Source organism: Eurosta solidaginis, chromosome 4 (assembly GCF_040869045.1).
Source record: "Eurosta solidaginis isolate ZX-2024a chromosome 4, ASM4086904v1, whole genome shotgun sequence".
In the NCBI taxonomy this organism is placed as follows: Eukaryota; Metazoa; Arthropoda; class Insecta; order Diptera; family Tephritidae; genus Eurosta; species Eurosta solidaginis.
The window spans coordinates 227,418,283-227,433,234 of NC_090322.1; the positions used below are offsets into that span (position 1 = coordinate 227,418,283).

Genomic DNA, 14,952 nt, shown 5'->3' on the forward strand with positions numbered 1-14,952 from the left:
TAAATATAAGTAGGATAAAATGGAATAGCTGTGTACTTTGGAGTACCATTGACTTTGCCAATTTGTACAAAGTAAAACGAAAAATTGGAAATATTTATATTGCGAATAGTAAGTTATCCAGCTTCACTTAACCTAATGAATTTGAATCGTTTTTCCTAAGGTTTTGGGGAACCCATATGCGTTTTCCTCATTTTGCTGTTTCTTATGTAATATTGGAAGCTGGAAGGACCATGTGGAAAACTTCTGTCTTAGAATTGTTTTCATAAACACTCCAGCTAATGTCGAAATGTATTGATTTGAGTTCTGATAGGACGTTTTTGAAACTAATTCTGTAGGTAGGGTGTCTTTGAACCGAATTCTGAAGTACGGCATTTTTGAAACAAATTCTAAAATAGGGCGTTATTCAAACATTTTTTGAGATAGGACGTTTTCGAGATTGCAGACGGAATAATATGATATTCCACTCAGCAGACAAAATATTAAATGAAAATGTTCTGCGAACTCTTGTGAAAAAAATGCCGTAATTATTCAAGTTTCGAGAAATATTGTTTTAAAAGCTACCACACTTTCCCCATAAATTAGGAATATTGATAGCAATAAGAATGGAAATAGTAATAGAAATAAGAAGAAGAAGAGAGAAGGAAAGAAGTAGACGAGTAAGAAAGTGAGAAAAAATGGGAGAAAAAACAAGAATGAAGAAGTGGAAAAAGATGAAGAAGAGAAAGAAACCCATAAAGGAGAAATGAGAGACTAGAGAGGTACAGTATAGGTTTTCGGGCATATGCACTTTACTGGCATTACAACTTCAGTTGCGCTTGCTTATTCCAACTATTCCGTGAATTGCAATAAAAACTTGACAGCTTGAAGCATAACCTATGGAGACCATAGGCATTGACATAGGCAGTTTTAAAAGTCAAAAGAGAGGAATAAGTAGAACGAGATGAAGTGGGAGGAAAAGTAGTAGGAGGGGTAAAAAGTGAGTGGAGAGTAGAAGTTGAGATAAACACTTCTTGGAATCCTTTTAAAACTAGGAGGGTATGCCAAAGTCAAGGTCGTCTAGTAGTAAATAATAAAATTTAAATATTGGTCACAACAATTTAAAAAAAATTGCGTTTTATGAAAAAGCACAGCTGAGTATATTATTTTCGTCTTCAAACAAACTGAAACTAACAAACTTGTTTTATGTTTTAAGACACACTTCCAGAACGCCAAGCTGTTTTTTAGCTCAGAATTAATATCAAAATTTGTCAGATATGTATGAATTTAACCTTTCATGACAAACTAAAGCAGCGAAAAAATAGCAGTGGCAATTTTTTACATATCGCTCGTTTTATTGTAGACAGAATTAATGTAAAGCTTTGAGTTTCTAGGAAAACGCAAACGGAGTTTTATTTTTTCATACATGTGATCGTAATCTCACTAGACGGCTCTTTTGCGGTATCATCAAATTTCGAAATATGAAAGTTTTGATTTGCATCTGTTTACAATAAAACGTGCGTTATATCAAAAATTAAATTCTGTTTTCAATAATTCAAGAAAATCATTCCATGAAATTTGCAATTTAAACTACTCCAACCAATGTAATACAAATTTCACAAGGAAACTTAAACGAATCAAAATTTTATAATTTATTTAATAATTTGGGAAAAATTTAAACAACGTGACATCAGGACGGACAAGGCGACAGCTGTTTCGATCATACCTTGTAAATCTCTTCAAAGCCTTTTCTCCCGGGAGTGGGAGTCGAACTCGCACCCCTACGATAGTTGAAATGGAATCGACTCCCACTCCCGGGAGAAAAGGCTTTGAAGAGATTTACAAGGTATGATCGAAACAGCTGTCGCCTTGTCCGTCCTGATGTCACGTTGTTTAAATTTTTCCCAAATTATTAAATAAATTATAAAATTAAAAAATTGCTTCAAATAAATGTTTTCATACATTTAAAAAAAAGTAATATGGGCAATCCCCGATTACTAAAAAATCATACAATCAAAATTTTATTTAATGACATAATTAAGTTTTCCTTTTTACACAGGGCCACTTGCTTCATTAAGCGAACATCTGTCAACAGCCCCAAACAAAATTTCGCTCTTACAAAAAAAACCATATTATCTTTTGCTGCAAATGCAGCGAAAATAACATTTTTAATTTTTTTCGTGCTTTTCTATTTTTCGTAAATTATTGAAAATAATTAACTCTTTATTGTCATTTGTTGACATTGACAGTAAAATTCGAGACACCAAGCATAACCGACTGGAGTTTCAACTCCATTAGGTATGCAATAAGGCAATAATGAGATAATTAAGAATTTGTATTTTGTATGAAAGATTGCGTTCAATTAGGTTTTTAATGTAGATAACTTGACTAATTATTTCTTTTAGCATCTGTGTGAATTTTACATAAAATGCGAGAAAATTTTACGATTATTTCTAATTTTGCTTGCTTTACATTAGGTCGGCTGAATGTTTGTCCTTTTTTCATACAAATCTTGCAAACGATTTTTAAGTGCCTTCTTATTGAGCTACAAAGGTTAAAACACCATGACAATGCCACAATAGGAAAAAATCCGTAAGGTGGCGCACGGATCGAAATAATTAGATAAGAATTTAAAAATTTTCAAACCAGCTTTTAAGTAACTTCTCTATGAGCTAGATACTTGAAATTTCAAACTTAATTCAGAGGTCGATGACACGATACAAAAAGATTAGCCAGGGGGCGCACGGATGAGATATTTAGAAAAATCGCATGAAATGGAGGGAATTTTGGGATTGATTTTTATGTAAGTTCTCATTGAGCTACAACTGTAAAACTTCATAGATAGGATAGGACGCCGAGAAAATTTATGAAAAGGCGAAAAAAATTCCGTTATGTGGCGCACGGATTGAAATATTTAGATATCGAAAAAATTAGATAATAATTTGGAAAATTGAAACCGGGTTTTAAGAATCTTCTCGATGAGCTAGAGGCTAAAAATTTAGAGCTTAATTCAGAGGTTGATGACAGCCGATGACACAATACAGAAAGTTTCGCTAGGTGGCGCAGGGATTGAGATATTTAGAAAAATCAAACGGAACGGAGGGAATTTTGGGATTGATTTTTATGTAAGTTCTCATTGAGTTAAAAGCGTAAAACTTAACATATGTGACCCGGCCTATGAAAAGGTGGTTTATGACTCAAAAAAAAAATTACTACTAAGAAACTGAAGAAATGCATTGTTTATCTTTAACAGCTGTTTCTCGCAATTTCTTGTTTGTGTCATAAGCCACCTTTTCATAGGCCGGGTCACATATAGGTGGAGACACCGAGAAAATGTAAGAAAAGGAGAAAATAAAAATAAAATAAACCAATTTTAAGTACCTTCTTTATATAAATGAACAAAAGTCAGCGAAAAATGTCTCCTTATATAAAGACATATCCTTCCTAAACTTTGATTTTTTTAAATTTTGACATAGAAATTGCAAAAATATTTATGACAAGTACAAATATAAAGGTGGAGCGCAATTGATTGACTAATCATATCTCCTTTCCTACCAACTTTCCAATCCAAGTAATGTGCGCTCCACTTTTATATTTTTACTTCTCATAAATATTTTTGCAATTTCTATGTCAAAATTTAAAAATAAAAGTTTAGCAAGAATATGTCTATATAAGGAGACATTTTTCGCTGATTTTTGTCCATTTATATAAAGGAAGTGCTTAAATTTTTTATTTTATTTGAAAATTTTTGAATTTGTTTGAGTATGCAATTTTGTTACCCAATTAGTTTTAGTTCTACAGAGTACAAGTCTCTCAAAATTTGCATATATTTTTTTAACCATTTTCCCCGCCATACAAATATAAAAACACTTCGTAAAATGTCTACGAATTTTGAGAAACTTATAGCTTTTACTTTGACAGACTAAAATTAATTAGGCTATAAATTTGCATACTCAAAAAAATTCAGAAAACTCTGAAAAACTTTCCTGAATATTTTCGAAAAGTTTTTGAGATTGGTTTGCATAGCTTCAGTTGTAAAATTGATGGAGGTCTATTTTTAAATTAACAAAAATAAAAATAAAAACATTTAGCTGACGAATTTTGGTAAAAATAACCACTGCTAATTTTCTGTTCGGAACTATAAATCTGAGTTAAACAGAAACTTGCCGATCTGCAAGTGGGCCTTAGTTTTCGTTTTATTTGCTGTATATATAGTTCTTCCTAATCTTTCGTTGACAGAATTTATAAATTTTTTGTTTACTTAATTTCAGTATTTTTTTTTCTAACATTATTTTTATTTGTACAGCAAAGCATTGAGCCAAACACAGACGATTTAAACTAACCAAGCAAGATAAACAAACCATACTTTACATAGAATATATTTTTTTAAATCATTATAATTTTAAGGCATACTCTTACACACATACATACTTTTAATGACCACAAAAGAAAGTTGCTATGATTTACTACATTATGTTATACTTATATGGAAATAATTAGTTTATAACAAACAAGTAAGGAAGGTTAAGTTCGGGTGTAACCGAACATTACATACTCAGTTGAGAGCTATGGTGACAACATAAGGGAAAATAACCATGTAGGAAAATGAACCGATGGAAACCCTGGAATGTGTTTGTATGACATGCGTATCAAATGAAAAGCATTAAAGAGTATTTTATGAGGGAGTGGGCCATAGTTCTATAGGTGGACGCCATTTAGGGATATAGCCATAAAGGTGGATCAGGGTTGACTCTAGAATGCGTTTGTACGATATGGGTATCAAAAGAAAGGTGTTAATGAGTATTTTAAAAGGGAGTAATCCTTAGTTCCATAGGTGGACGCCGTTTCGAGATATCGCCATAAAGGTGGACCAGGGGTGATATGGGTATCAAATTAAAGGTATTAATGAGGGTTTTAAAAGGGAGTGGTGGTTGTTGTATAGGTGGTCGCCTTTTCGAGATATCGCCATAAAGGTGGACCAAGGGTGACTCTAGAGTGCGTTTGTACGATATGGGTATCAAATGAAAGGTGTTAATGAGTATTTTAAAAGGGAGTTAGTTCCATAGGTGGACGCCGTTTCGAGATATCGCCATAAAGGTGGACCAGGGGTGACCCTAGAATTTGTTTGTACAATATGGGTATCAAAAGAAAGGTGTTAATGAGTATTTTAAAAGGGAGTAATCCTTAGTTTCATAGGTGGACGCCGTTTCGAGATATCGCCATAAAGGTGGACCAGGGGTGATATGGGTATCAAATTAAAGGTATTAATGAGGGTTTTAAAAGGGAGTGGTGGTTGTTGTATAGGTGGTCGCCTTTTCGAGATATCGCCATAAAGGTGGACCAAGGGTGACTCTAGAGTGCGTTTGTACGATATGGGTATCAAATGAAAGGTGTTAATGAGTATTTTAAAAGGGAGTTAGTTCCATAGGTGGACGCCGTTTCGAGATATCGCCATAAAGGTGGACCAGGGGTGACCCTAGAATTTGTTTGTACAATATGGGTATCAAAAGAAAGGTGTTAATGAGTATTTTAAAAGGGAGTAATCCTTAGTTTCATAGGTGGACGCCGTTTCGAGATATCGCCATAAAGGTGGACCAGGGGTGATATGGGTATCAAATTAAAGGTATTAATGAGGGTTTTAAAAGGGAGTGGTGGTTGTTGTATAGGTGGTCGCCTTTTCGAGATATCGCCATAAAGGTGGACCAGGGGTGACTCTATAATGTGTTTGTACGATATGGGTATCAAATTAAAGGTACTAATGAGGGTTTTAAAATGGAGTGGTGGTAGTTGTATATGTGAAGGCGTTTTCCAGATATCGACCATGTGGACCAGGGTGACCCAGAACATTATCTGATGGATACCGCTAATTTATTTATATATGTAATACCTGCCAAGATTTTAAGGGTTTTTTATTTCGCCCTGCAGAAATTTTTCATTTTCATGCTACTTAATATGGTAGGTGTCACAACCATTTTATAAAGTTTTTTCTAAAGTTATATTTCGCGTCAACAAAACAATCCAATTACCTTACCATGTTTCATCCCTTTTTTCGTATTTGGTATAGAATTATGGCATTTTTTTCATTTTTCGTAATTTTCGATATCGAAAAAGTGGGCGTGGTCATAGTCGGATTTCGTTAATTTTTCATACCAAGATAAAGTGAGTTCAAGTAAGCACGTGAACTAAGTTCATTAAAGATATATCGATTTTTGCTCAAGTTATCGTGTTAACGGCCATGCGGAAGGACAGACGGACGACTGTGTATAAAAACTGGGCTAGACATCAACCGATTCCGCCCATTTTCATAGAAAACATTTAACGTCATAAAATCTATGCCCGTACCAAATTTCAAAAGGATTGGTTAATTTTTGTTCGACTTATGGCGTTAAAAGTATCCTAGACATATTAAATAAAAAAGGGCGGAGCCACGCCCATTTTGAAATTTTCTTATATTTTTGTATTTTGTTGCACCACATCATTACTGGAGTTGAATGTTGACATAATTTACTTATATACTGTAAAGATATTAAATTTTTTGTTAAAATTTTACTTTTAAAAAAAAATTTTTTTTAAAAGTGGGCGTGGTCCTTCTCCGATTTTGCTAATTTTTATTAAGCGTACATATAGTAATAGGATTAACGTTCCTGCCAAATTTCATCATGATATCTTCAGCGACTGTCAAATTACAGCTTGCAAAACTTCTAAATTACCTTCTTTTAAAAGTGGGCGGTGCCACGCCCATTGTCCAAAATTTTACTAATTTTCTATTCTGCGTTATAAGTTCAACTCATATACCAAGTTTCGTCGCTTTATCTGTCTTTTGTAATGAATTATCGCACTTTTTCGGTTTTTCGAAATTTTCGATATCGAAAAAGTGGGCGTGGTTATAGTCCGATATAGTTCATTTTAAATAGCGATCTGAGATGAGTGCTCAGGAACCTACATACCAAATTTCATCAAGATACCTCAAAATTTACTCAAGTTATCGTGTTAACGGACGGACGGACGGACAGGCTCAATCAAATTTTTTTTCGATCCTGATTATTTTGATATATGGAAGTCTATATCTATCTCGATTCCTTTATATATGTACAACCAACCGTTATTCAATCAAACTTAATATACTCTGTGAGCTCTGCTCAACTGAGTATAAAAATAAAAACAATATTAAGGACCAAAGAAGCACATTTGAACAAATTTTAAATAGCTTTAGCATATTTATTTATGTATATTTATCAGATAAAAACTTAAAAGTTTACCAGATGCTTTCGTATACGGTACATATTGTTGTATAAAAAATCGTAGAGATACATAAATCATAAATAAAAAAACGAAATAAATGTAAGGCGCGATAAACTCCGAAGAGATCTAAGGCCGAGCTTCTCTTCCAATCTGCGTCGTGCTCCTCTTGATTTTCCCTGCAAATTGGCCGGACGGGACCTACATGTTTTATGCCGACTCCGAACGGCATCTGCAAGGCAGATGAGTTTTCACTGAGAGCTTTTCATGGCAGAAATACACCCGGGGCGCTTGCCAAACACTGCCGAGTGGCGACCCCGCTTAGAAAATTTTTCTTCTAATTGAAAACCCTTATTTTGATGTTGCCTTGCCCGGAATGTGAACCCAGGGCATACGGTGTGGTAGGCGGAGCACGCTACCATCATACCGCCGTATATATCGCGTACAACCGATTGTTCAGATGAGAACATTTCCGTGATGTCTGCCCCATTTTAACAGCTATAAGCTTCAAATTGCTTAAAATGCTTACATATATGGTATCTGTTGTTGTCTGAAAAAATCGTAGAGATTAGTCGTATATATATTATATATCCCATACAACCTTTTGTTCAGATAAAGGATTAATTTTCATAGCTAACTCTTGTTGGCAACAAGAAACGTGAAACTTTATGTGAGCAATTACCGATCTATTATTTATTTGATTCTAGCAGACCCGGCAAACGTTGCTCTGCCCTAGCTTTGATCTATCTGCATAACTTTTAAGCAGTTTTTACCTCTTACTATCCTTTCTCCTCTCTCGCCCTTTCCCTTATCTTTTTATTCACTCTTTCTCCTGCCTTTCTATTTTCTGCGTCTCTTTCTCCATTTCCGTCTTTTCCTTCACTTCTTTGGCGCTCCATCTATCCATATCTCTCTATATTCTTCCTACTCTAACTCTATCTCTTTCTCCTTCACTCTTCCCTCTAGTTCTTCTCGTTCTGCTCCATCCCTTTTTCCTAGTTCCAGTCCCACCCCAAGTCCAAGTCCTAGGCCTAGCCGCAGTCCCATTTTCAGTTGCAGTTCCAATCCCAGTCCCAGTCTAAGTCCCAGTTTGAGTTCCAAATCCAGTCCCAGTCACAGTCGGTCCCTGCCACATTTCCTGAAAAAAGTGTCATAAATACTAATCCAGGGCCTATATGCCCAATTTCAGGTAAATCGAAACAAGAACAGAATTTGTTCGAAAAGATCGGTCCCTGGTCCTCTTCTCGGAAAAACAGTTTCGTAAATACTAATCTAGGCAGAAGGCTACCTATATACCAAATTTCAGGCAAATAGATCCGTGAATATAATTTGTTTGAATAGAAAGGTCCCTGGTCCACTTCGCGGAAATAAACTTCACAGGAACGCTATTCTATCTTTCAATTTGGATCAAACTGCACACGGTGTGGAAATTTGATTGAAGTCGATTAAGTAGCTTAGGAGTCCATCCCTTATAAACAACGTGACACCAAATTTATATATTTTAAGATCTACCGTGAATATCGCTTAAGTATGTACATCTATTCTGAATATATTACATATCTTATACAGCCGATTATTCGGATATTGCGAATGGGATAAGACTCCATTCATGAAAGGTATGAAGTCTTCGACACAGCCGAAGACAATCCCGTCCTTATTTATTTTGGTGAGAGAACATTTCGACGGCTGATTGGACTATCCCCTATCTCCACTGCTAGCTCGGAAGTGCCCTATCTGAGAATATTTTTATAAACTCGCCATCTCTGAATTTGGTAAAAGAATTCCCTTTCTCAGGATTTGTTTCATAAATGCCCCAGCTATTATCGAATTTAAGTTCAGATATGTAGGGTGTTATTGAAACCAATTCTGAAGCGGGATATTTTTGAAAAATATTCTCAGATAGGGCGTTTTCAAACTGACGGTGGATATAGGGTGATATTCCACCTAGCAGTTGATTTGAAAATTAAAATCAATCGCTGTGAAAAACCTAAGAATTCAAATATAAATATAAATATAAATATAATATAAATAAATAATATATATATAAAACAAGTGTGATATCTTATCCGTCGAAGAGATACAGAATGAGACAGCGATAGTCAATAAAAAATCAGGTGATCTATTCTATTTGTAATTTTGACGTCTATGGAGAAGTTATCACACTTGTCTTATCCACAATGACCTGAACTCAAGTTAGGTTGTTTCACCTCATTGACACACATTTGTATAACTGAGCAAGTGTGCACGCCCCTACATTAGAGGAAGCAAATATTGCTATTTACACCAAACATATATAACACAGCTGGGTATAAAACTTTATTTTAAAGGTTAAACTAACAAATTATTTAAAAAAAAACAAAAACAAAATTAAATAATTAAAACACAAAATACTCAAATTGGTTATTTTCAATTAAATTAGCTGTAAGAATTTATGTTAGTAATTGTTATACCAAAATACAATAATTGGATCATTTGTTACACATAATTGGCGTCTATTAGACTATAACGTATTTATGTGTATATATTATATCATATAATTTTAATGAAAAATATGCATACATACATATATACAAAAGTCAGCATTTATGCTTTTTACTCATCAAATCTTTTCTTTATGTCTTCTTATATACGTCATCAAACTCTGCAAAAAAAAAATACATTGATCACCTGCTCCCATCATCATCCACAACCACATCCACTGTGCGCGTGCGTTTTGCATCTCTTTCTCGCTTTATCCTCTCTATGCGCACCTAACCACCACCAATATCGCTCAAATAATTGCAACATATATAATAAAAAAATAATCATGGCATAAAAATCACATCAACAAAATCAAATTCCATAAAATAGCTACGAAACTGGATTATCGTCGCCCGTACGCAGCGGTTACCTGAAACGAAAAACCTATCTAAGTCTACACTAAATGCAAACAACAAAAAAAAAAAAAATACTAAATAAAGAGAATCTTAAAATAAAACAAAACGCTGTGCTAAAAGCGACTGATGTTCTTAATAGCGCGCCTGCGCAAAATATAACTTGGCTTTGAAGCAGCGGAACACAAGAAAAGAAATTTTGGGATACAAATTTTAATTAATAAATTTAAATTTAAACTTATAACGTCCATCTAAATTCTTGATATATGGCAACTAAAATTTTGAAAAAATCAAAACATAAAAGTGTCACGCAGCCTCTGAAGCTTAGCGCTCATCAACGAAACGTCACTTACAGATGTTCCCTCATAGAGCACTCGCTCGCTTCAATGTTTGTCCAGCATCAATAAGCATAAGAATATAAAATCAGGAAAAAAAACACTATAACTGTATATCTACTACCTAACTAAATAATCCTATATAGTGTAACTACTATTTATGAGAACGCATTCTTATTTAGCAGGCATGCTTAACCAACGAACCGATATCATTTCGTTACGATAATTAACGTCAATAAACGAAACAAAGTCATTTCGTTTCGTTTATTAACGTTAAGAACGTCAAATTAACGAAATGATTTTGTTTCGTTTTCTGCCATATCAAAACGAAATCAAATCGTTTATGTTGATTATTAATTTAAAACTATGCTGGCAAAGCTGATTGATGGCGGAGTCATTAAAGATGAAAGCAATAGACAAGCTGATTGCAACTTTTCTCATGAATTTTGACAGTACGAATATTTCTCAGAGTGTTTTTGACATTACCACCAACGAATTACACAAACAAATTATATGGAGTTTGTGTGTGTATGTGCGCTCGTTGTTACCACCTTACGGCTTCACCATGGCTATAGCATTGCCAGCACAATTCAAACATAAAGTATCACGTTTTTGTTAACGTTTTTAACGTTAACGAAAGCTTTTCGTTTCGGTTAAAAACGAGATACAATTTATCTTGATAATTTCTTTATCGATAATATTTCGAAGTGTTTCAACGGAAACGGTGGAAATTTTTTGATAAACGATTAGCTTAACGTTAAGGTGCATCCCTGTTATTTAGTGTCCGTAGTAATAGAGTATTGATTGATTGTGATGAAGCAAGAGCTCAGCATTGTTCACTTACCGAATCATTTGCATTCGACTAATTGCATTATTTAGTACAGTATTAGAATTAAATCGGTTTGAATGCATAAAAGAAAATCATTATAATAATAAAATATTGACGTAAAACATGCCTAATGTGTCACGTGGTAAGTAAAATTATTATTAAAAATTGTATGTCGTCAATGAGAGTGCAAAACGACGTAACTAATTGTATAAGAGACTTTAATCACCTTAACAGGCAGCGCGTTAATGCTGATCAACTGGTTAGATAAAACCTGATGCTTAGATCAAATACCGTGTGAGACTTTTGGAAGTCCATACAAACAAACAGTTAACCGAATATATTTTATAATTATCTCCTAGGATCGGAAACCTTGCGAACTGCTTAGTTGTTTTAAAAAATTTTATTTATTTAATTCTAAACGCCCGAATACCTTCGACCTTTGCGTCGTTTTGGCGCTGGCGAAAGAACGCATGTTGAAAATTTTCCTGTCATAATGAACGCAAAAGGAAAACTCAAATTTTAATTTTTTTCATTAAAAAATATAAATAAAAATTTTTTTCGTTCAAAAAAGAAAATTGAACATTGAATAAAACTAGTTGAAAATAGAAGAAATGGGAGCAAAATTGGAAAGCTACAAAGAAATAAACCTGACAACACTGTCAAAACATAAGTTCTTGGACCTTAAGTTTTAAAGGGATTTTCGTTAAAAAAAAAAGAAAAAGAAAACCGAAAAATTAAATAAATTAAGATTTTTTAATGGCTTTAACAGATTACCGACCCTTCTTACGGAGTGTCAAGAGTCATATTAAAAAAATAGTACATAGGTATCTTGTCTGAATTGTCTAACCAGAAAATTAACGAGATCATGAGCAGCCTGATTGACTTATGATACATTTTCTGAAAACATCATGCAAAAAGAAATGTATAATAAAAAATTTGATACGTCAATTTTTTATTTCAAAGCCCAAACATGGATTTTAAGATTAGTTTTATCCTTACGTTTTTTGATAAAAATTGCCAACTGAAAGGTAGCCACCCCAGCTGTAGATATTTAAAAAACCGTTGCTTGGCAATGATGATGTTTCGAATAAGACCGATATCGACACTGGATAAGTCCTTCAGAGACCCTAGTAAGCCGAGACCGAAATACTTTCGCATAGCTCTGGAAAAAGCTGGACTGCCGAGCATGAAGTGTTTCGATGATTTCAAATCGTCTCGTTTTTCATATATTGAGACGTACTGCATGGAATTCCACTTGAAAATGAGCCGTCAAAACCCCAATCACCATTAAAACATAAAGCCTTGCTGAACTCAATAATTTCAGCAAGCCGCTTGCTACACACTTCCAGTTTTTGTTTAACTGACTCGCGCCCATCTAAAGAAGAGCACATCACAGATAGCCAGGGATACACCGTGTTCCATACAGATATAGGAGTTCCGCGGCCCAGGTGCCATGTTTTTTGCTATGTCCCGGGAACTAGACGATATTAATAGTTACAATAGTTCTACGCAGCCTCAAGCGAGTTCAGGCATTCCACACAACCCTCGATCGCACCACAGTTGAGCTAAGGGCTTTAATAGCTGCATGGCTATAGGAGTAGATGTTGAATTGTTAACCGTAGTAGCACTTAGACGACCTTGCAGTGTTCAGACAACTTAAACTTGCGGCCTACATCGGGACTCTGACAACAAACTCCAGCACCGGCCTTCCCGACCAACTTCGCCGTGCTAAATGCGTCCCCGCATACCACTACCCCATAGAGAAAAATTGGCTTAGCTACCATCGATGAGAGTCTTCAGCTCTTACCGTAGGTCCAAGACAACCGAAGCCTTCCTAACCCTATCAGCCATATTTTCTCTCCAGGACAGTTTTCCGTCCAAAAAATATATAAATAAAAATAAAAAATTCTTTGTGCGATTTACCTCCCAGGAGATTAAGGCGGAGCTTCTCTTCCAAATTGCGTAGTTTTAATTTTTCTTACACCGTGGCGGGACGGTAAGTACATGTTTTATGCCGACTCCGAACGACATCTGCAAGGCAGATGAGCTTTCACTGAAAAGCTCTTCGTGACATAAATACACTCGGAGTGTTTTCAGGGGCGACCCCGATTAGAAAAACTTGTTCCTAATTGAAGAAAACTTTTTCCACACTTTTGATGTTACTTTGCCAAGGAGTTGAACCCAGAATCCGTGGTGTGCTAGGCATACCACCACACTGCCGCCTGTCCAATATGATGTCCATATTCTTAACCCTAGCAAAAAGTGCCATCGGTATTCTCCCAAAGGAGGGTGTTGTGAAAAAGGGACCTTGTATTTTCGCGTAAAAAAAGCAGCTCCGTTTTTCCTTGGTTGATTGCCAGTCCACATGACTCACCCCTTGAAGGGATAACATATATATTATTTCTAATTGCTGTTTTTATGTACGGGTCCCTTATTCGCTCTTATTTGGAATCCAAATCTATAAATAAAGTTTTGGTTGTAAAGATGGAGACTCTGCTATTAGCGAGCTTTGGGAAATTTTGGTCGTAGTGCTTTTGTTTAGCTATATTTTATTCAAATAATTTGTTAAAAATAAACGATTATGAGCACACAAAAAAATCTATTTGTACTATGGCACTATTGTGAATATTTTCACTGCAGTACCGGCAGTTGCTACGATAAGCCAGATGGCAGCGCAAGTTTTAATGGACTGATAGAACAGCTGATTTCCGTTGATATTTGATAAGATACTTTTACATTGGCTGCGCAAGATGCGTACGGGTCCGGCTCGCCAATTAAATATTTGTTTTAATGCTTTATTTCAGTAGTTTTGTGAAGTATAATACCCGATCATTAGCCCATTGCTATACTGGACTAAAATAATTAAAGATGCCTCCCATCTCGAGTATTTTCCCCCCTTCGCGGGGCTGTTATCTGAAATAAAAGCCTAGCCTTCATTTTAAGGACTACCCAGGTCCTTTTTAAGGTTACTGTTTATGTCCCATCCTTTTTCTCTTTCTAAACTCGTTGAAGATTATGAGCCGGATACGCTGCCATATGGAACACCCTTTTTAACACAGTCGGCAAATAACATATCACATTGGCTAATTTCTGTTGTTCGTTTAGCACTTTCACCGGCTTCCCTTATTGGTATTGCGGGTATTTAAGTCGGTCTAGTTATCAAGTTAACAGGGTGAACATTTTTTTCCATACATAGCTTGTTTTTTTTAATAAATAAACAATTTGAACACATTAGATGATGACCTGATAGCCAGGCCAATAAGAATACGCCATTTATTTCTTAATTTTCTATAAACTCTGATAGATTATAAATATCAGTAAGTAGTTTTAGAACAGTTATATAATAATATAATAATTAGAAAATAGTATGTAGAGTTAGTTAACCTATGGCAAGTATATAAAACGTGTTAATTATTTACTTAATTGCAATTATTAATACATTAAGAAAAATTTGTGTCATGTCCGCCCAACGTGAATACCCGAATAACTTGACCGAAATCGCTCTGTGAGTTGTCAATTTAGTTCCGGTTACTATTTAAGTTTGTGTTCGAGACATTGACTTCAATAATCTTCGTTTCCGGTCTTATGATATAAGAGCTCATTATGGATGACCGCCTTCAGTTTTCAGAATATCCCCTACGTTAGAGTAGTAGAACACCTTGTCATTTGTACGACTGTCTTTAGAAATCTTTTGCTTCAC

The 14,952-nt window shown here is 34.9% G+C and overlaps 1 pseudogene; it reads left to right on the forward strand.

Annotated features, from left to right (window-relative positions):
* LOC137251046 (protein retinal degeneration B-like) overlaps positions 1-10,589 on the forward strand; it is a 71,144-nt pseudogene extending 60,555 nt beyond the window's left edge.
* Positions 10,590-14,952: the final 4,363 nt, after the last annotated feature.